This window comes from Lissotriton vulgaris, chromosome 2_1 (genome assembly GCF_964263255.1).
Source record: "Lissotriton vulgaris chromosome 2_1, aLisVul1.2, whole genome shotgun sequence".
NCBI lineage: Eukaryota > Metazoa > Chordata > Amphibia > Caudata > Salamandridae > Lissotriton > Lissotriton vulgaris.
In genome coordinates this window covers 126,061,164-126,077,567 of record NC_141687.1, presented here as the reverse complement: position 1 = coordinate 126,077,567, position 16,404 = coordinate 126,061,164, and the positions used below count along the sequence as shown (strand labels likewise).

General features: G+C 50.9%; 1 protein-coding gene across 4 annotated transcripts in view; it reads right to left on the bottom strand.

The window, feature by feature from the left end:
- Window positions 1–16,404, bottom strand: part of SH2B2 (SH2B adaptor protein 2) — a 493,931-nt gene that overhangs the window by 66,025 nt on the left and 411,502 nt on the right. The window lies entirely within an intron of this gene.

Genomic DNA, 16,404 nt, shown 5'->3' with positions numbered 1-16,404 from the left:
TGCTTTCCTCATTCAAGTTTGCTAGAAAAAATACTGAGTGGGATCGGGAGGGTTCTCTCAGGTCAGTTGCAAGTTCTATTTACAATGAACACATATTACCGAAAGTCAGAAACTTGACAGCCAACTGGAGGGAATGCTTGTTGCTAGATGGTCACCATGTTCCTTCTCAGCAGTCCATTTACACATCCGTGCCATTGTGACCAGTGAGTCTCATGGGCCACAGAGTTTTTCAGATACCTATCTGCCACTTTGGCAAAGGTGCTCCAGAGCACATGCAATTTAGAATGTTTTTAAAGTGGCGAAGAGAAACCATCTCAATGCAATGGTCGAATATGCTACTTACCAGTATGCATCTGTTATTGGCATGTAGGGCTGCTGACATTCATATCTGTGCATAGATCGCCGCCTAGTGTTGGGTCCGGATGATTGCACATTGTTGTCCTGGAACAGTCTTCGGAGTATCACGAGATAGGTGGATCCTCCCCTGGACTACAGTGCGCATGGGCATCGACTCCATCCTCAGATTGTTTTTAGCCATTGTGGCCAAGATGAAGTGAAACTAAGTGAATGATGACCATGCTAGAAGTATGTGTGAATTCTGCAGCTGCTACAGGCGCCTGGGAGGAGGGCGGGCGATATGAATGTCAGCAGCCCTACATGCCAAGAACAGATGCATACTGGTAAGTAGCATATTCCGTTCGAGGCATGTGGGCTGCTGAATTCATATCTGTGCATAGAATACATAGCAGTCCCTCCATTAACGGCGGCCGCCCGTGCCAGCTGCAGCAGTTTGGAAAAGTGTTTTGAGAATAGCCTGCCCTACAGCTGCCTGCTGTTTGGAGTGCACATCAACACAATAACGCTTTGTAAATGTGTGTGTGGTAGACCATGTGGCTGCTCTACATATGTCTCCCAAAGGAATATTTCCAAGGAATGCCATAGAGGCCCCCAACTTTCTGGTGTAGTGGGCCCTTGGTGGAATGGTGAGAGTACGTTTGGCTTTCAGATAGCAGATCTGGATACATTTAACGATCCACCTACCAATACCAGCCTTGGAAATGGGGTTACCTTTGTGGTGTGGTGCAAAGGCAACAAAGAGTTGCTTAGTCTTCCTAAAATCCTTGGTCCTATCGATGTAATACATCAGGGCCCTTTTGACGTCAAGGGTGTGGAGCATTCTCTCCGCCAATGACTCAGGATTTTGGAAGAAAACAGGCAATTCAATAGTCTGGTTGATATGGAATTGAGACACGACCTTAGGAAGGAATTTAGGGTTAGTGCGAAGCACTACCCTGTTAGAATGAATATGAATAAATGGCTCTTGGATAGTTAGGGCTTGTAGTTCACCAACTCGCCGTAGCGACGTAATTGCTATGAGGAAAGCCACTTTCCACGCCAAGAATTGAATCTCGCAGGAATGCAGTGGTTCAAAGGGAGGACCCATCAGCCGGTTGAGGACCACATTGAGGTTCCACTCCGGAGCTGGTGGAGTCCGCGGAGGAATGACTCGTTTGAGTCCTTCTAGAAAAGCCTTAATGGCAGGCACTCTGAAGAGTGAGAGGTGCTGCCTGTTCTGGAGATAAGCGGCCATCGCAGATAGATGTATGCGAATGGAAGCATAGGCCAGATTACATTTGTACAGGTGGAAAAGGTAACAGATATTCTGAATAGACGCATATAGCGGGTTAATGTTGTGGTCTGCACAATAAACGACAAACCGCTTCCATTTTGCTGCATAGCATGCTCTGGTGGTGGCCTTCCTTGCCTCTCGAATGATGTCCATACAGTCAGAAGGCAAGTGCAGGTAGCCAAACTAAGACTTCAGGAGCCAGATCGCCAGGTTGAGCTGTTGCGGATCTGGATGCTGAATGTCGCCATGGCTCTGCGTCAGAAGGCTGGGCGTGAGACGTAGCCTCTGATGCGGTACCACAGACAGTTCTAGAAACGTGGTGTACCATGGTTGGCGAGCCCAGGTTGGAGCAACCAGGATGAGAGTCATCGAGTGCTGCCTGAGCTTGCGTGCCACCAGCGGTATCAGAGGTGCTGGGGGAAAAGCGTACGCAAATTTGCCTGACCAGTTCATCCATATCGCATTGCTCTGCGACTGTGGGTGTGGGAACCTGGCGGTGAAGCTTTGGCATTTTGCGTTCTCCCTTGTGGCGAACAGGTCTATCTCTGGATGACCCCACCTTTGGAAGTACGGGTGGAGGACTGATGGATGTATCTCCCACTCGTGCATTTGGTGGCTGTCCCTGCTGAGCAGGTCCGCCATCTGATTGTTCTTGCCCGGCAGGTGTTCTGCCATGAGGAAGCTGTTCCTCTGAATGGCCCACCTCCACATGCTCTGAGCCAGATGAGACAGCTGCGGAGAGTGTTCCTCCCTGCTTTTGAATGTAGTACATTTTATTTTAAATTAAAGGGGTTTGTAAAGCGCCTGGTGACGCCTCCCGGCGTGTCCCCGCGCTGTGGAGAGAGAGTATTAGGAGGAGTCATGTTGTCCATCCGGAGCAACAAGACCTTGTTGCACAGATGTACTTTGAAGGCTTTGAGTGCCATGAAGATTGCCATCAGTTCGAGAACATTGATGTGCATCTTCCGTTGCTGTTGCGTCCATAGTCCCTGCACTGTGTAATGGAGTACATGAGCTCCCCATCCCTGGAGAGAGGCGGAACGTTGTCAGGATGATCTGTGGCACAGGCTCTTGGAACGGTCGGCCCTTGCAAAGGTTTCGTGGATTCCACCAATGCAGAGAGTTGTACGCCCGACCGCTCACCAACACTAGGTCTTTCAACTGCCCGTGAGCCTGAGTCCACTGACGTGCTAAGCACTCCTGAAGCGGGCGCATATGTAGTCTCGCGTGCGGGACTATGGAAATGCAGGAGGCCATCATGCCCATCAACTGCATGAACACTCTTGCTGGAAGCGAGTGTTGAGGTCTGAACTTCTGTATCAGCGATTGAATGCTGCTGACCCTCACTGAATTTGGCTGTGCTGTGGCTGCCAGAGTGTTTATGGTCGCACCCAGATACTGCCGTATGTGGGCGGTTTGGAGGTGGGATTTTGGGTAATTCAGTGAGAATCCCAGATCGTGCAGGAGGTGAATGGTGTGGGACATGTGGGCGGCACACTGCTGGGCTGACTTTGCCTGGATGAGCCAGTCGTCCAGATAAGGGTAGACGTGGATGTTCCGTCTCCTGAGATGCGCCGCCACTGTCGCCAGGCACTTTGTGAACACCCTGGGTGCCGTGGTGACACCGAAAGGCAAAACCTTGAACTGGTAGTGCTGGTTTTGTATGGTGAACTGGAGGTATTTCCTGTGTGAAGGGTGCAGTGGAATGTGAAAGTACGCATCCTTTAGGTCTAAAGTTGCGAGAAAATCCCCCTGACAGAGCAACGGGAGCACTTGCTGCAGGGTTAGCATATGGAAGTGCTCCGACAGGATGTAACGGTTGAGTGGCCTGAGGTCCAGAATGGGCCTGAGGGACCCCGTCCTTTGGTATTAAGAAGTACAGGGAGTACACCCCTGTGCCTCTTTCTTGCATAGGAACGAGCTCTATTGCTCCTTTTTGCAGCATTATGGTGACTTCCTGCTGCAATAAGTGCAAATGCTCGGCCGACATAGGACGTTTCTTGGGGGCATGTTGGGTGGAGTGGATGTTAACTCCAGACAATAACCGTATTGGATAAGTTTCCTGACCCACCTGTCTGTGGTGATGGACTTCCAGACGGGCAGGAACTGCTGCAGTCTCCCCCAACCGTTGTTGTATGGTCGGGGGGCAGTGACAAGGCGTCACTGTTTGCTGGTGGCAGAGGATCTGGAGCTGTTCTTTCCACGACCTCCACCTCGACTCTTGTTGGGTGTATGTGGACTGAGTGTTGCCCTTGTAGTACTGCGTGGACTGGGAGAGCTGGCCCCTGGAAACGCCTCTAGTGCTTGAGCGATGAAAAAACCCGCCCGCCCCAAAACTGCTGGGACTGTAAGGCACCCATAGATTTCGCAGTCTCCGTGTCCTTTTTTATCTTTTCTAGGGTGGTGTCAACCTCCGGGCCAAACAGGTGATCTGCGTTGACTGTTTGGTTAAGGATGGTGGTTTGGATTTCTGGCTTAAATTTAAGATTCTCACTCCTTGGCAAGAGATTCTCAGCCAGGCATGTCGCCGTAGCATAACACTAGTGTTTATAGCTCTGGCAGCGGTATCAGCTGCGTCCAGAGCGCACTTAATTGAAGCGTTAGAGATCAACTTCCCTTCCTGAATCAGCATCTCAGCCGCCTCCTTGTATTCATCAGGCAGGTGCTGCAACAGGGTCTCCAGTGTGTCGTAGTGTGCCCTGTCATAGCGCGCCAGAAGCGCTTGTGTGTTAGAAATGCGCCAGATGTTGGCTGCCTGTGCTGCTACCCTCTTCCCCGATGCCTCAAAGACCTTGGATTCTTTGTCTGGGGGAGGAGCATCACCCGTAGTCTGAGAATTAGCCCTCTTCCGGGCATTTGAGACAACAAGGGAGTCCAGAGGCAACTGTCCTTTGATGTAGGTAGGATCAGTAGGCGCTGACTTGTATTTCTTCTCAATCCTAGGGTTTATCACCCTCGCCCTGGTAGGTTCTTTAAAGATCTCAGCAGCATGCTTTAAAACACCTTTCAGCATAGGCAGAGTCTTTACAGTTTTTTCCGATACTGAGAAGGTATCAAAAAGGAAATCGACATCCAGAGGGTCAGCATGGAGCTGTACGTTGTGATTGTTAGCTGCCCGCTCAATGAGGGCATTGAAAGCTGCAGAGTCTTCTGTAGGGGACTTTTTGCAGAAAAAAGTTGAGGGTCTTGTCCTGATTGAGGATCCCCTGGGTCACCACCAGCTGCCCAGGGTTCGTTGGTATCCTCAGGGTCTGTATAGACAGGATAACTGTACTCATCCTCAACATCCCTCTCTCCAGCGCCCATATCCGAGTAAGTGGGCGAAACATTAGGAGTCTGTGGGGAAAGTGGTTCCACCAAGGCTGGAGTGAAAGCAGAGTCCTTCTTTTTCTTGAGAGGGATCTTGTAAGACTCCATTGGGCGTTCTGGGGCGATTTTCCGCTTGTGGAGGGAAAGCTTGCCCGTTTCGGCATCGATGAAGTGTTCCTGATGATGGTCCACTGAAGGTTGTCGAGGTCGCGGCCGGGGACCACCGCCAACGACTTCGGCGCAGAGGAGACCTTTTCGGGCACGCTGGCGACTGCCTTAGGAGCGAAAGCCTTCGACGCCGTCTTCGGCGGCAACGTGAAATGTATGGGCGTGGACGCCTTAAGTGGTTTCTCTGCCGGTTTCGTAGGCGGAACATCCTTCGGACCGACTGACGCGGTCCCGTCCCTGATGCGCTGCAGGGAGTCCGTCACCTTCTTGGTGAACGCGGCGGATGGGCGCGCCGGTTCAATGGAATCCTTCGAGGTCACACCTGGAGTCGACTCTCGGGGCGCGGTGCCCTTGGCCTGCTGACGCGGAGTCGCGAGAACCTTCGGGTCATCAGGCCGCTTCTTCGGGTCACCGAGAGTTTTCTTCGGGTCGCCGACAGCCTTCTTCGGGTCGCTGAGGCCTTTACCAACGTCGACCGTCTTCGGCGCCGACGCGCTCGGCTCGACCACCTTCACTTTAGTCTTCGACGCGGCAGACTTCGTCTCGACGCCCTTGACTTGAGCCTTGGGCTCGACAGCCACCTTCGGCGTCGAGGTCTCCAAGGCCTTGGAGCCGACCAAAGCGATGCGCACTTTCGGTTTCGAGGACGGCACCTGTGCAGTATCTGGAGTCGAGACAGTAGGTTTTGCTTTCGGTTGCCAAGGAGTGACTCGACAGCAATGTCCATGGCGGAGCCCGAAGGCGGGGCCGTAGAACCCATAGTGAGATCTTGGGTAAGGCCCGAAGTGATCCCTCGACCTGAGCCTTATAAATTGGCAGGGCCCTGTTATGTTCCGAGTTTCGGGAGATCACCTGCCCCAGATACCTTAGGTTGTTAAGGCTGACGCCGCCACCGGACCCACCGGTCTGAACGGGCGGGGTCGATACTGCATAGCGGGGATTATTGGAGAGTTGAATGAAGAGGAGGCTGTAGATAATGGCACAGTACAGGGGGTGGGTTGGGATATGGTAGTTGGGGGTTCTGTTTGGTTGGGTAGGTTTTTGGAGCGGGGATGCTTCCCCACCCTTCACCCCCCCCCCATTTTTCTTCTTTTCCCCCTTTTCCCCTTCCCTCTTTCCCCCTTTTTTTTCCCTTTATTTTTTTCTTTGTCCCCCCCCCCCTCCCTCCTGATTTTCTCTTCCTTTCCCCTATCCCGTCCTTCCTTTACCCCCCTAGTTCTTTGTATGTGACCACAGGTGCGAAAGCTGTGCTCCCGAGTCGGATGAAGCCTCTTGCAAAGTTGTAACTGTATTGTTGTACTTGCTGTATAATGCGCACTGATTGTGCGGCTCCTGTGGTTTATCTGTTCCTTGCCCTATTGTGTCCTCCCCACCCTGCTTCAATAAAATACTTTAAACCTAAATTGGCAGGGCCCCAGAGTTAGTTTGAGGAAGCTCCTCATCCGAGCTATCCTCCATGGCCCCGAGGGCCCCGTCGTCGTCCCCTACCTCGTCGACGACTTCTTCGGCCTCGACCATCTCTGCGTCCGCGTCGTAGTCTTAGTCGACGTCCGACGCGGGGTTCGATTCAGAAATGTCCTAGATAGATTCGTCCTCGACATCCCCTGCATCGAAGATGTCCACAGGCGCCGGTGCAGCATGCTGGGCCTCCTGGCGCGCAGCTCGTCGAAGCTTAAGCGTCTTCTTGGACCTGAAGCGTGAACAAGCCATACACTGGTCTTCATCGTGGTCCGGCGACAGACACTTGTTGCACACCGGGTGGACGTTGATGTGGGGATACTTCGAGTTGCAGACGGGACATCTCTTGAATGGACTTCGTTCCATGATGGACGGTCGATAGGTCTGGAGCGTCGACTGGGCCTTCCGCGCCAAGAGCACGCGGATGTAGAGAATCCGGCTCGGAACCGAGCTGGAAGAACTAAGACCGAACGCAAGACTATACCGACGTATTAGACTAAAGACCTTTTGGTCTCAAGAAAGTTTCGTATCGATTCCGACAAGAGGGAATTCAAAGACATCCGAACCCAATGGCGGAAAAAAACAATCTGAGGATGGAGTCGATGCCCAAGCGCACTGTAGTCCAGGGGAGGAGCCACCTATCTCGTGATACTTCGAAGACTCTTCCAGGACAACAATGTGCAATCATCCGGACCCAACACTAGGCGGCGATCTATGCACAGATATGAATTCAGCAGCCCACATGCCTCGAACCTTCAATTTTGTTTATGGTGAGCCACACAGGAGTTGAAAATAATTTGGCCCTCCCAACCCATTAAGTAACCTGCTAGAATGTTTAACTGTGAATATTGAATTCTGTGGGCGTTTCCCATTAGAAATGTAGGGTACTAAAATCAAGGACAGCAGAACAAAGATTATAATCTCTGGCATATTAATCTTCTCCACCCTCCAAACATGATCTGTTACTTCAAACGCAGCGCTGTAACCTAGCCACATACTAACCGGGCACAGCATGGATAGCAAATAGGTTTACATTTCTCCCACACAAAACAGGTACATCATTGTTAACAGCAATACACATGCATTTCCCATAGAGAGCATGGGCAGCAGAAAGCGAACTCAGGGGTCACCCTGACCCCCACCAGGGTATGTAGATCTGTGTGAGGGGCAAGGTTGGCTGAGGATTGGTGGGGGGAGGGGTGGTGGTGGGGTATCTCATGGCACTGAAGTGTGAGTCTGCAGGTGGAGTAAGTGCAGAGGTCTGTACAAAACTGTTGAGGGTAGACACCAGTCCAAATTGTTTAGTCAGTAATCTCTTACTGACACATCTAGCATCCCCCCAGAACTCCACTGCCTTCCCTCGGTGCTGACGATAAAGCCATTCAGCCTCTTCTTTTCTTCTTGCCCATAGGAAACCATAGACAGCTATTAAGAGAGCACTTAGTTCACCTTCACAGATTGTTTGCTGGCCTTGAGGGGCCATGAGTTGAAGTTGCATTAGGTTGTCAATCAGCTCTCACATACCCTCTTCTGGCCCTCACAGACACTGAGCAATTGCTTACAGATCATAAAATGGATTTCATTCCAAATCTACTTTAGTTCACAGTCACCCTAGAGATTTCTAACCGCAGATTCCGCCCCATGTGAATACCCCTCACCTGGTGAGGGGGACTCAGACCAGGAAGTCCTGCAGGATAGATTAGGTGAAATGCCAGTCCTGCCAGACCTAGCAGTCCAGGAAGTAATGTTTTGTGAACGTGTGGAGGGACACCCAATGTAGAAACTAAGTGCCCTCTTAGAGTCTAGAAGGTGTAACTATTCTTTCTCCTTAGAGAGACAAGGCAGTGCATAGAAAGCTGGCAAGGCGATGTATTGCCATTTGTGGAAGTGCGTAACTACTTTGGGTAAGAATATTGGTGTTGTCCGAAGGGTCACCATGTCTGGGAAGAAAGAGGTGCATGCCTGCAGCACAGACAACGCCTGGAGTTCACTCACTTGCCTAGCTGATGTAATGTCAATGAGGAATGCAGTCTTGTTGGTCAGCAGGTGGAGGGGACAGCTTTTGCATGGTAGTGTACATCAGTTAAGTGAGAAATAAATTAATGTACCACTGTGGCATCATGAAAGCTGTTGGCATCAACATGTGGATCAGCCTCTTAAAACAATTCATCATAAAGAAGAGAGATGGCTGATATGGCAACCGTAAGAAGGCATAGAGACGAAAAGGTAACCCTTAACTGTTGCCACAGCCTGGTTAAGGACAGACACAACAGAAGAACATCAGACAACTGTGCGCTCATGTGTTGGATGGCATGGGTTGGACACCAAACAACAAACTTCTCCAAACGTCCTGCGTGAACAGTTTTAGTAGATGTATATCTGGCTGCCAAGATAATACCAACCACCTCTGGAGGAAGGTCAAAGGCCATCTACTGTCACAGTTCAAGCTCCACACATGGAAGTGGTGGTTGTGCAGGCTCAGGTGCAGGACCCGACCCCGCTGGTGCGACAGGCGGTTCTCCTCAATGGGCAGCAGGTTCGGAGAGCAAATACTAAAGCTCAGAAGTCCTGGGTACTACACTCTCCTCACTCAGTTTGGTGCCTATAGGATGACTTGGGCCCGTTCTTTGTTGAAATCTTTCAGTACTCTGGGCAGGAAAGGTTGGGATGGAGAGGCGTATCTGAGAAACTCCAAAAGGCCCCGAAGCTTCTGAGACACTCATTGAGACCTAGGCTAAGGGATGAAACATCGGGATCAAAGCCCGAATATCCTGGACTGGTCCAGGTATGGGAAAGCACATGTCTGGGATAGCTCTGATGAAGGGGAGTCGGTTTGAAGGAGTCAGGTGTGACTCTGGCACATTCATGGAAAAACCCAAAGTTCTCAACAGGTTGGTCATAGTGTGGAGGTGGCTTATGACTGAGGCAAGCCAGCCTTCAGTAGTCAGTTGTTTACTTATGGAAAGACTCGCATTCCCGACCTCTGCAGATGGGCTGTGACCATCACCATCACTCTTGTGAACACCCAAGCAGCAATGGTTGGGCCAAAGGGGAACACAGAGAATTGAAAGGGCTCTTGGCCTACCTGAAACCACATGTGATGGGTGTCAATGGGTTTGCAGGACGGGGATGTTTAATAGGCCTCATGGAAATCCATGCCACCATTCTGTCTCCTGAATCCAAGGCAGACAGAACTTAAGGCAGAGAGGTTTTTGAATGTTTCCTTCCGGAGGAAAAAGTTCTGAGTGCAAAGATCTAGGATAGGACAAAGATTTCAGTCCTAGTTGGACACCAGAAAAAGCCGGAACACTATATTACTTTCTTGGCCAAGACAACCTAAACATCTCCACAGAGTATGCACAAGTGGTCCTCTGGGAGGTGGTATTGTGCTGGCGGCATGTCCAGAGACAGGACAGGAAGGGAGTTACCTTGTTCACTATTTGGAGCACCCATTGCTTTAAACACAATGGAGTATGCCTTTTTCCTTGATATAAAAATGCAACATCTCCGTTCTGTGCTTTGTTTAAATAGCGTTGCAGAATATCAATGGCTTCATAGCCCCAAAAAAACAGAAGACAAAGCCTACTAAAATGCATGTTATACTTTAATAGGCTGGGCTACATTTTTATTCTTTTTTGTAATACAAATTCTCCTGGCATAGTGTCTTTTAGCTACCATGTGATGCCTGGTTACTCACCGGTCACCTTCATTACTCCAAGTCCTGGTCTTCCCGTTCCATTCCTCAACAATGAGCAGCTTGTCTGCTCTACAGAAACCTATTACCGAGCAAAGTCCAATACTCCCGAACCCCCCCACCCCCCCTCCTCCCTCCATCCCCAGTATGGCTCCACCGACCTGACCCAGCATGCATGAAGGGGGAAGTGCGTCATCCACACATCCTGAGAATACTAAAGAAACTCAAGAAGAAAAACACAAACCAATCACCATCAACAGAAACTGGGAGGGAGGGAGGGATGGGCTCAGGAACGGAACTGGAAGACCAGGACTCAGAATAATCAAGATTACTGGTGATTAACTAGGTATTACCTGCTCGTCCATCTTACCGTCTCATTCCTTAACAAGGAGCCCATACCCAAGCGCATGGTGACTGAAACACAGACCAGAAATAGGTAGAAAAAAAAATCAACAGGTCAGTGCAATGACAAAGGAAAAAAAAGAACAAACAACAAAAGATGTACAACAGACAAAACATGAGTGCTAAAAGCTGCAGACGCCGACATCCCAACAAAAGACCGGAAGAGGAAACAAAAACATCAGGAGAGGCCCATGTAGCCGCACACGAAACATCAGGGAAGGAGGCACCCTGAAACGCGGCCCAAGAGGAGGAAAACAGCACCCAACAAGGGATACAAAAGGCACACAACACCACTGAGATAGATCACAGGTGACACATAAGGAAGTTAGCAGCTAAATACACAAAGCCCACAAATCCAGAGAACGGTGAACTTCCAACTCTGGAGAAGACTATGCAGGACAAAAACCTTCAGGACCACTTGAAAAACAGGGGCGCAAAGGCAGACCAGGCAACGCCAGAAGCACCAATGGAATATCCCGGGCGTTGACCGCAGAGCAGGGGACAGGAACCAGAAGCAAAAAGACTCAGCAAAAAGTGAGCCACCATGGAAAAAGGAGACAGACCGGTCCCCTACACCAAGAGCCAAAGCACCCACAAGGAGGACTGAAAGATGCCAGGATCGAAGGTCCATGCGAAAACTGGAAGGGAGTGAGGCACAGCAAGGGAGCATCCAAGAGGAACAACCATCCCAGCTACAATCGCCCAGCCTGAGGCGCAGGAGAGAGGACGGGCTGAAAAGAGGATCAATAAGGGAAGAAGGGTGTCCAAGAACCAAAGAACTCCGACCAAACCACGAGGTAACAAAGCCACAAACAGAGGGAGAAAGGCCAACGCCACCAAGGCAAATGGACCCAGGCAAGGAAGGCCGAACCAGAAGTGAAACGGATGAGAGAAGTGGCACACCCAGGGGCAGGGAAACTGAAGGCCCCTCACCACTGCAGAGAGAGAGAGAGAGCTAGAGAGAGAGAGAAGAAACTGCCCAAGGTCACAAATTGGGCAAGCCTTCGGAGAAACAGGAAACAAAGACCGGCACAACTCTCCCTGCTGGTCGACCGAGGCACAAACAACCAGGAATAATGTCCAGTACACAGACATCACGAGAGAGAAGGAGAGGACCAATACTGACCAGGCCAAGGACTGGAGAGCCCAGAAATGCGAATAGCAGGCCAGGAATCCCTCAGCAGTGTTACTCCCAAAAGGTACATGCAGTGGCATCCAAGCCAACAAGAGAAGAAATGAACCCCAGAGGGAGCAAGAGGTGACAGCCACCATCAGAGAAACCTCCACCGCGGGGGACCCAGGAAAGAAAACACTGATCCAGGAGAAGCCAGAAAACAGAGAACAAAAGCAGATGAACCTAAAAAATTCGGGCAGTGTGGAGGCCATCTCCCCAACACCCGGCAGGCAGAGAAGGGCAGACTTCCAAGGAAGGAGAAGAACCAAGGAAGTATGCCGGAACAGAGGGAAGAGGGGCTCAAACAATCACAGCCAGCAGGTCCAACATGGTTGAAAACCCGACTATGATGATGAAAAGCCAAAATGAATCACCCGGAAATGGCAGCAGCGCAATCACAACAGCAGACCATTCAGACGGAATGAAAATATGCGGGCAAGCGTCCAGCAGGACGAGGGATGCAAGGACTGTATAACTGAGCAGAATCGCAGACCCCTGCGCCACAACCGGGAACACACAAAAAAGAAGAGGAATAACATTTCCCCTCCATGACACAAAAAATAATTCTGCCATCCGGGCAGCCGGTGGAACACATCCCTGTGACCCCCAAAAGACAGGAGGAAACAAAAAGCTGTAACCAGGGCAAACTCCCGAGGAGCGTAACATAAGGAAGTGCAAATTCACCCAGAAGGCATCATGGCGATGAACAGAAGGCTGAGTCACCCAACACAATGGGAAACATCATAACGACCTCAGAAGGAGGAAAGGCCGAGAGGGCCTGCCAGGATCTGAACCAGTGACCATGAGGCCATACACCAGCCCCAACCGTGGAAGCTGGAGGACTCCAAACAGCCAGCCCAATGTTGGACACCCCTCATGGCAAGGCCACTGCAAACACGTCCGCAAGAGAACACCATGACAGAAAAACAAGAGAACATCGGGCCTGGCCACCCCATGCCCAAAACGCGCCATGGAACATAACATAACATGTGTATTGGTAAAGCGCACGTTCACCCCAATGAGGGCTCTTGGCGCTAAATAACAGATGTTTATTGTTACCCAACTCAATGGTACTCATTTTATCGACCTCAGATGGATGAAAGGCTGAGTGGACCCACTGGGATTTGAACCTGTGACCATGATGTCGAACAAAGGACCCTGCAGTGGATGCATTAGTCCACTGAGCCACCAGACCCATGTGGAAGTGGAAAGTGCCTGTGCACCCAGAAGGGCACAGTGGTGCGAAAAACAGAAGAGTATCGCAACCCAACTCAAGTGGACCAAAACAAAGCCCATAGCAGAACGTAAGGCCGAGGGGACCTGACCAAAATCAGCAGCAGCAAAGTGATAGGGGTGCCACCACCAGGGAGAGTAAATCCAAAAGTTGACAGACCTCCTCCGCAAGAGAAAGAAGGAAAGACCAACAGCCAGTCAAAAATGCAAGGGGCTGAAGCACAAGAGGAGGGGAGAACATTGGTCAAGAAGACCCCACAGCAGGTGTCTCCACGCAGAACCCCGAACACAAGGACCCCTCCGGCACACTGCCGCCTGCCACCAGGCCAATCAAAGCCTGCTTCTAGCCACAGAGCCGGGTGATCATTTCCAAAGATTGATTCAGATAGTGGCAGTGATCGATTGACCTGCAATTCTCCATCTTAAATGTACGTGCACTGACGGCCGTACACCCTACTTGCTCATAAGTGCTCCCCATCCCACTTGTCCTGATGAAGACCCCACCCTAAGGTTGAACCTACCTAGCATACCCAAAGGGGTCGAAAGGGTGACTTCAACCTGAACACAAGCCAGGACAACTGTAATCAATGGGACAGGGTTCATGTAGTGCTATGTTTTTTCTGTGGAACAATTGATCTTTCAAAAAAGCCGGATCAGCACCAGCATATGATGATGCCTATATGTCACACTACCCTGTCCTTGTCCACTACCCTGTCCTTGTCCACTACCCTCACACTTCCACTATAATCATTTCCACATTCGATCCCCTACTCCCCTTAACCTCCGCACCAAACTTTGTAAATGTTTTTGGTTACATTTGAGACAGGAAAGCAACTGTGTTGCCAAATGTAGGATTCATTACTCTATTTCAAATAAATTGCACTAAGTTGCAAATGTGGTATCTTAAATTAGGTATTGTGAATGCTTTGATTTGTTGGATTTTTGCTCCAAGCAATCAGCGCTACTTGACCATTTCTTTAATGTGCTGCAAGCACAACCTGCAGCAGGAAACAAAGAGGAGATATCCAGGACAAAAAAGGCACCACCACAGAAGCCCGAGCAGGGCCCAAAGAAAGTGCACACCCAAAGGGACACAGCACAAAGGAACTCGGCCATCAATCCCACAAGGAGTAAAAATACCAAGAGGGCATGCAGAGAGCCGAGGCAGATTGCCAAAAAGCAGGAAACAACAAAGCTGACCACCCGTGCCACACCACTTGAAGGCCTCCGGAGAGGTCGGACCAGGGGTGCAAACGAAACCCCAGGCAAAAAGTAGGAAAAGAAACAGGCCATAGCGAAACCCAGCCCCCTCGCCACAAGACTGCTGTGCGCGCCCCAGCAATATGCCCACAACAGCAGGGCAAACAGTACAAGGAGACTCCCAAATGCCAAGTGCAACAGGCGAGGGACGTGTAGGAGCCAAACCCAGAGACCCCAAGCCATGCTCGCTTATGCAGAGCTACAGGGGCCAGTAACACCAAAAACATTGCAAAAATAACCAGTTAGAACGCGTAGTCGCCAGCCCCGCCTGCCGAGGCAGGGAGATGTAGGCAGGAGCGATCAGGCCGAAGCAGCGCTCAAAAACCACAGGCCCATAGAGGACTCCATTCAGCAAGACCGGCACGCTATAGCAAGCAAAGGGCATAGCAGAGGCAATGCCCCAGCAGCGATAGACAATCAGATCCCGTGGACCAAAAACCCAATCTAGGAGCCCGGTAGAAAAGGATCCGGAAACCAAACAAACCTAGGTGGACTTTTAATGGCTGACCAGAGGCAATCGCCTGAATAACATAGCACACTGCAACAGGTTCAAAAGCACTTGCAGCACAGTGAGGCGCAGCCATGAGTCAAACTTGCAACAAGACCATCACAATGTATCCAGAGGCGAACACAAACATCCTGTTCACAGCAGCAGCAAGAAGAATGCTGCTGACACCCAGAGCGGGACCGGAACCCTTGCCCTGAAGAAGCCAGCAAAATCGCTGCAAAGGACACACTGTTGCCAATGGTGGGACTCACAGCCACAGATAAGAGCAGCGGGGTACGAGAACGGGCACCAGGACGCTCAGCGCCTCCACCCGCCATCAAGAGCAAACGCTTGCTGAGCAGGGTGTATATGGAAACAATGGAATAAGAAAATAGTGTGGCTGCTAGAGTAAGCAGCGAAACACAAGTAAAAAGAAAAAGAACTTACCCGACTCAGCTAGGCAATTGATCTGCAGCATACAGAATAATAAAGAACAGGATGTGTGGATGACCCTCTTTATGCATGCTGGGCCAGGTAGGGGGTGCCATATTGCGGGAAGTACCCTACTTTGCTAGGTAACAGGTTTCTGTAGAGCAGACAACCTGCACATTGTTAAGGAATGGGATAGGAAGAACGAGGAGGTAATGGGTTCTTACCCAAGCTCTTTGGCGGGAGTGAAAGTGTTGTTGGGTAACCCTGCTGTTATTCTATTTGACCTTCAACACATTAGACAGCCAAGCCACAGCTCTGAGACATTCATGTTATGTATTAACTAGCAGCCTGTCCCGACCTTGTCTGGGAGTAATCAGGCTTCAGGGCCCCCACCAGCCCAGGCCCCCGCCCGCCCCGACATTGTCCGTGGGTCCCCCGGAGTAGCAGCCCGTCCTGACCTTGGCTTCAGGGCCCCCGCCCGCCCCGACATTGTCCGTGGGTCCCCAGGAGCCTTACCTCATCCGCCACACCTCCCCGCGCTCCTGAGTTCACCGGTCCGCCGCTCCCCCCCCCCCCCTGTCCGCCGCTCCTCTCCGCTACTCCCAGCCTGTCTGCCGCTCCTCACCGCTCCTCCCTGCCTGTCCGCCGCTCCTCCCTGCGCTCCTGGACGCCGCTCCTCCCCGTGCTCCTGATGTCAGCACGCAAGTCGCGGCCGGCGCTACTTCCATGGGACTACTTTTTTTTTCTCGTAAATTTTTTAAATAACTTATATTTTTTATTTATATAGCCTATGTCCATCTGCACACCCTGACAATTACAACGATGTATTGGGTGTGTGGATTGGAGCTGTGGTTCCTGAGTTTACCCGCCTCAAAGGTTCAAAGTTCTTCCTTTATAATAGTAGTATAGATAACATGGCTTTGTATCTGCTAAGATAGGCAGGCAGCAGTGGTTGCGAAAAGCAATGAAAGGCACACAGAGGACTGCCAGGGCTAGAACTTCCTTGCAGGAATACAGTTGCTGTGGCTGAAGTTCAGGCCAGCCAACCCAGCCAAGTCCAGGCATCCTAATGGTGGGGACAATGGAAGGGAGGGGCTAAAGGCCTCTCAGGTCAATTGTCATTGCGCGCCTAGGAGGAGCCAATAGAATTGTGCGAA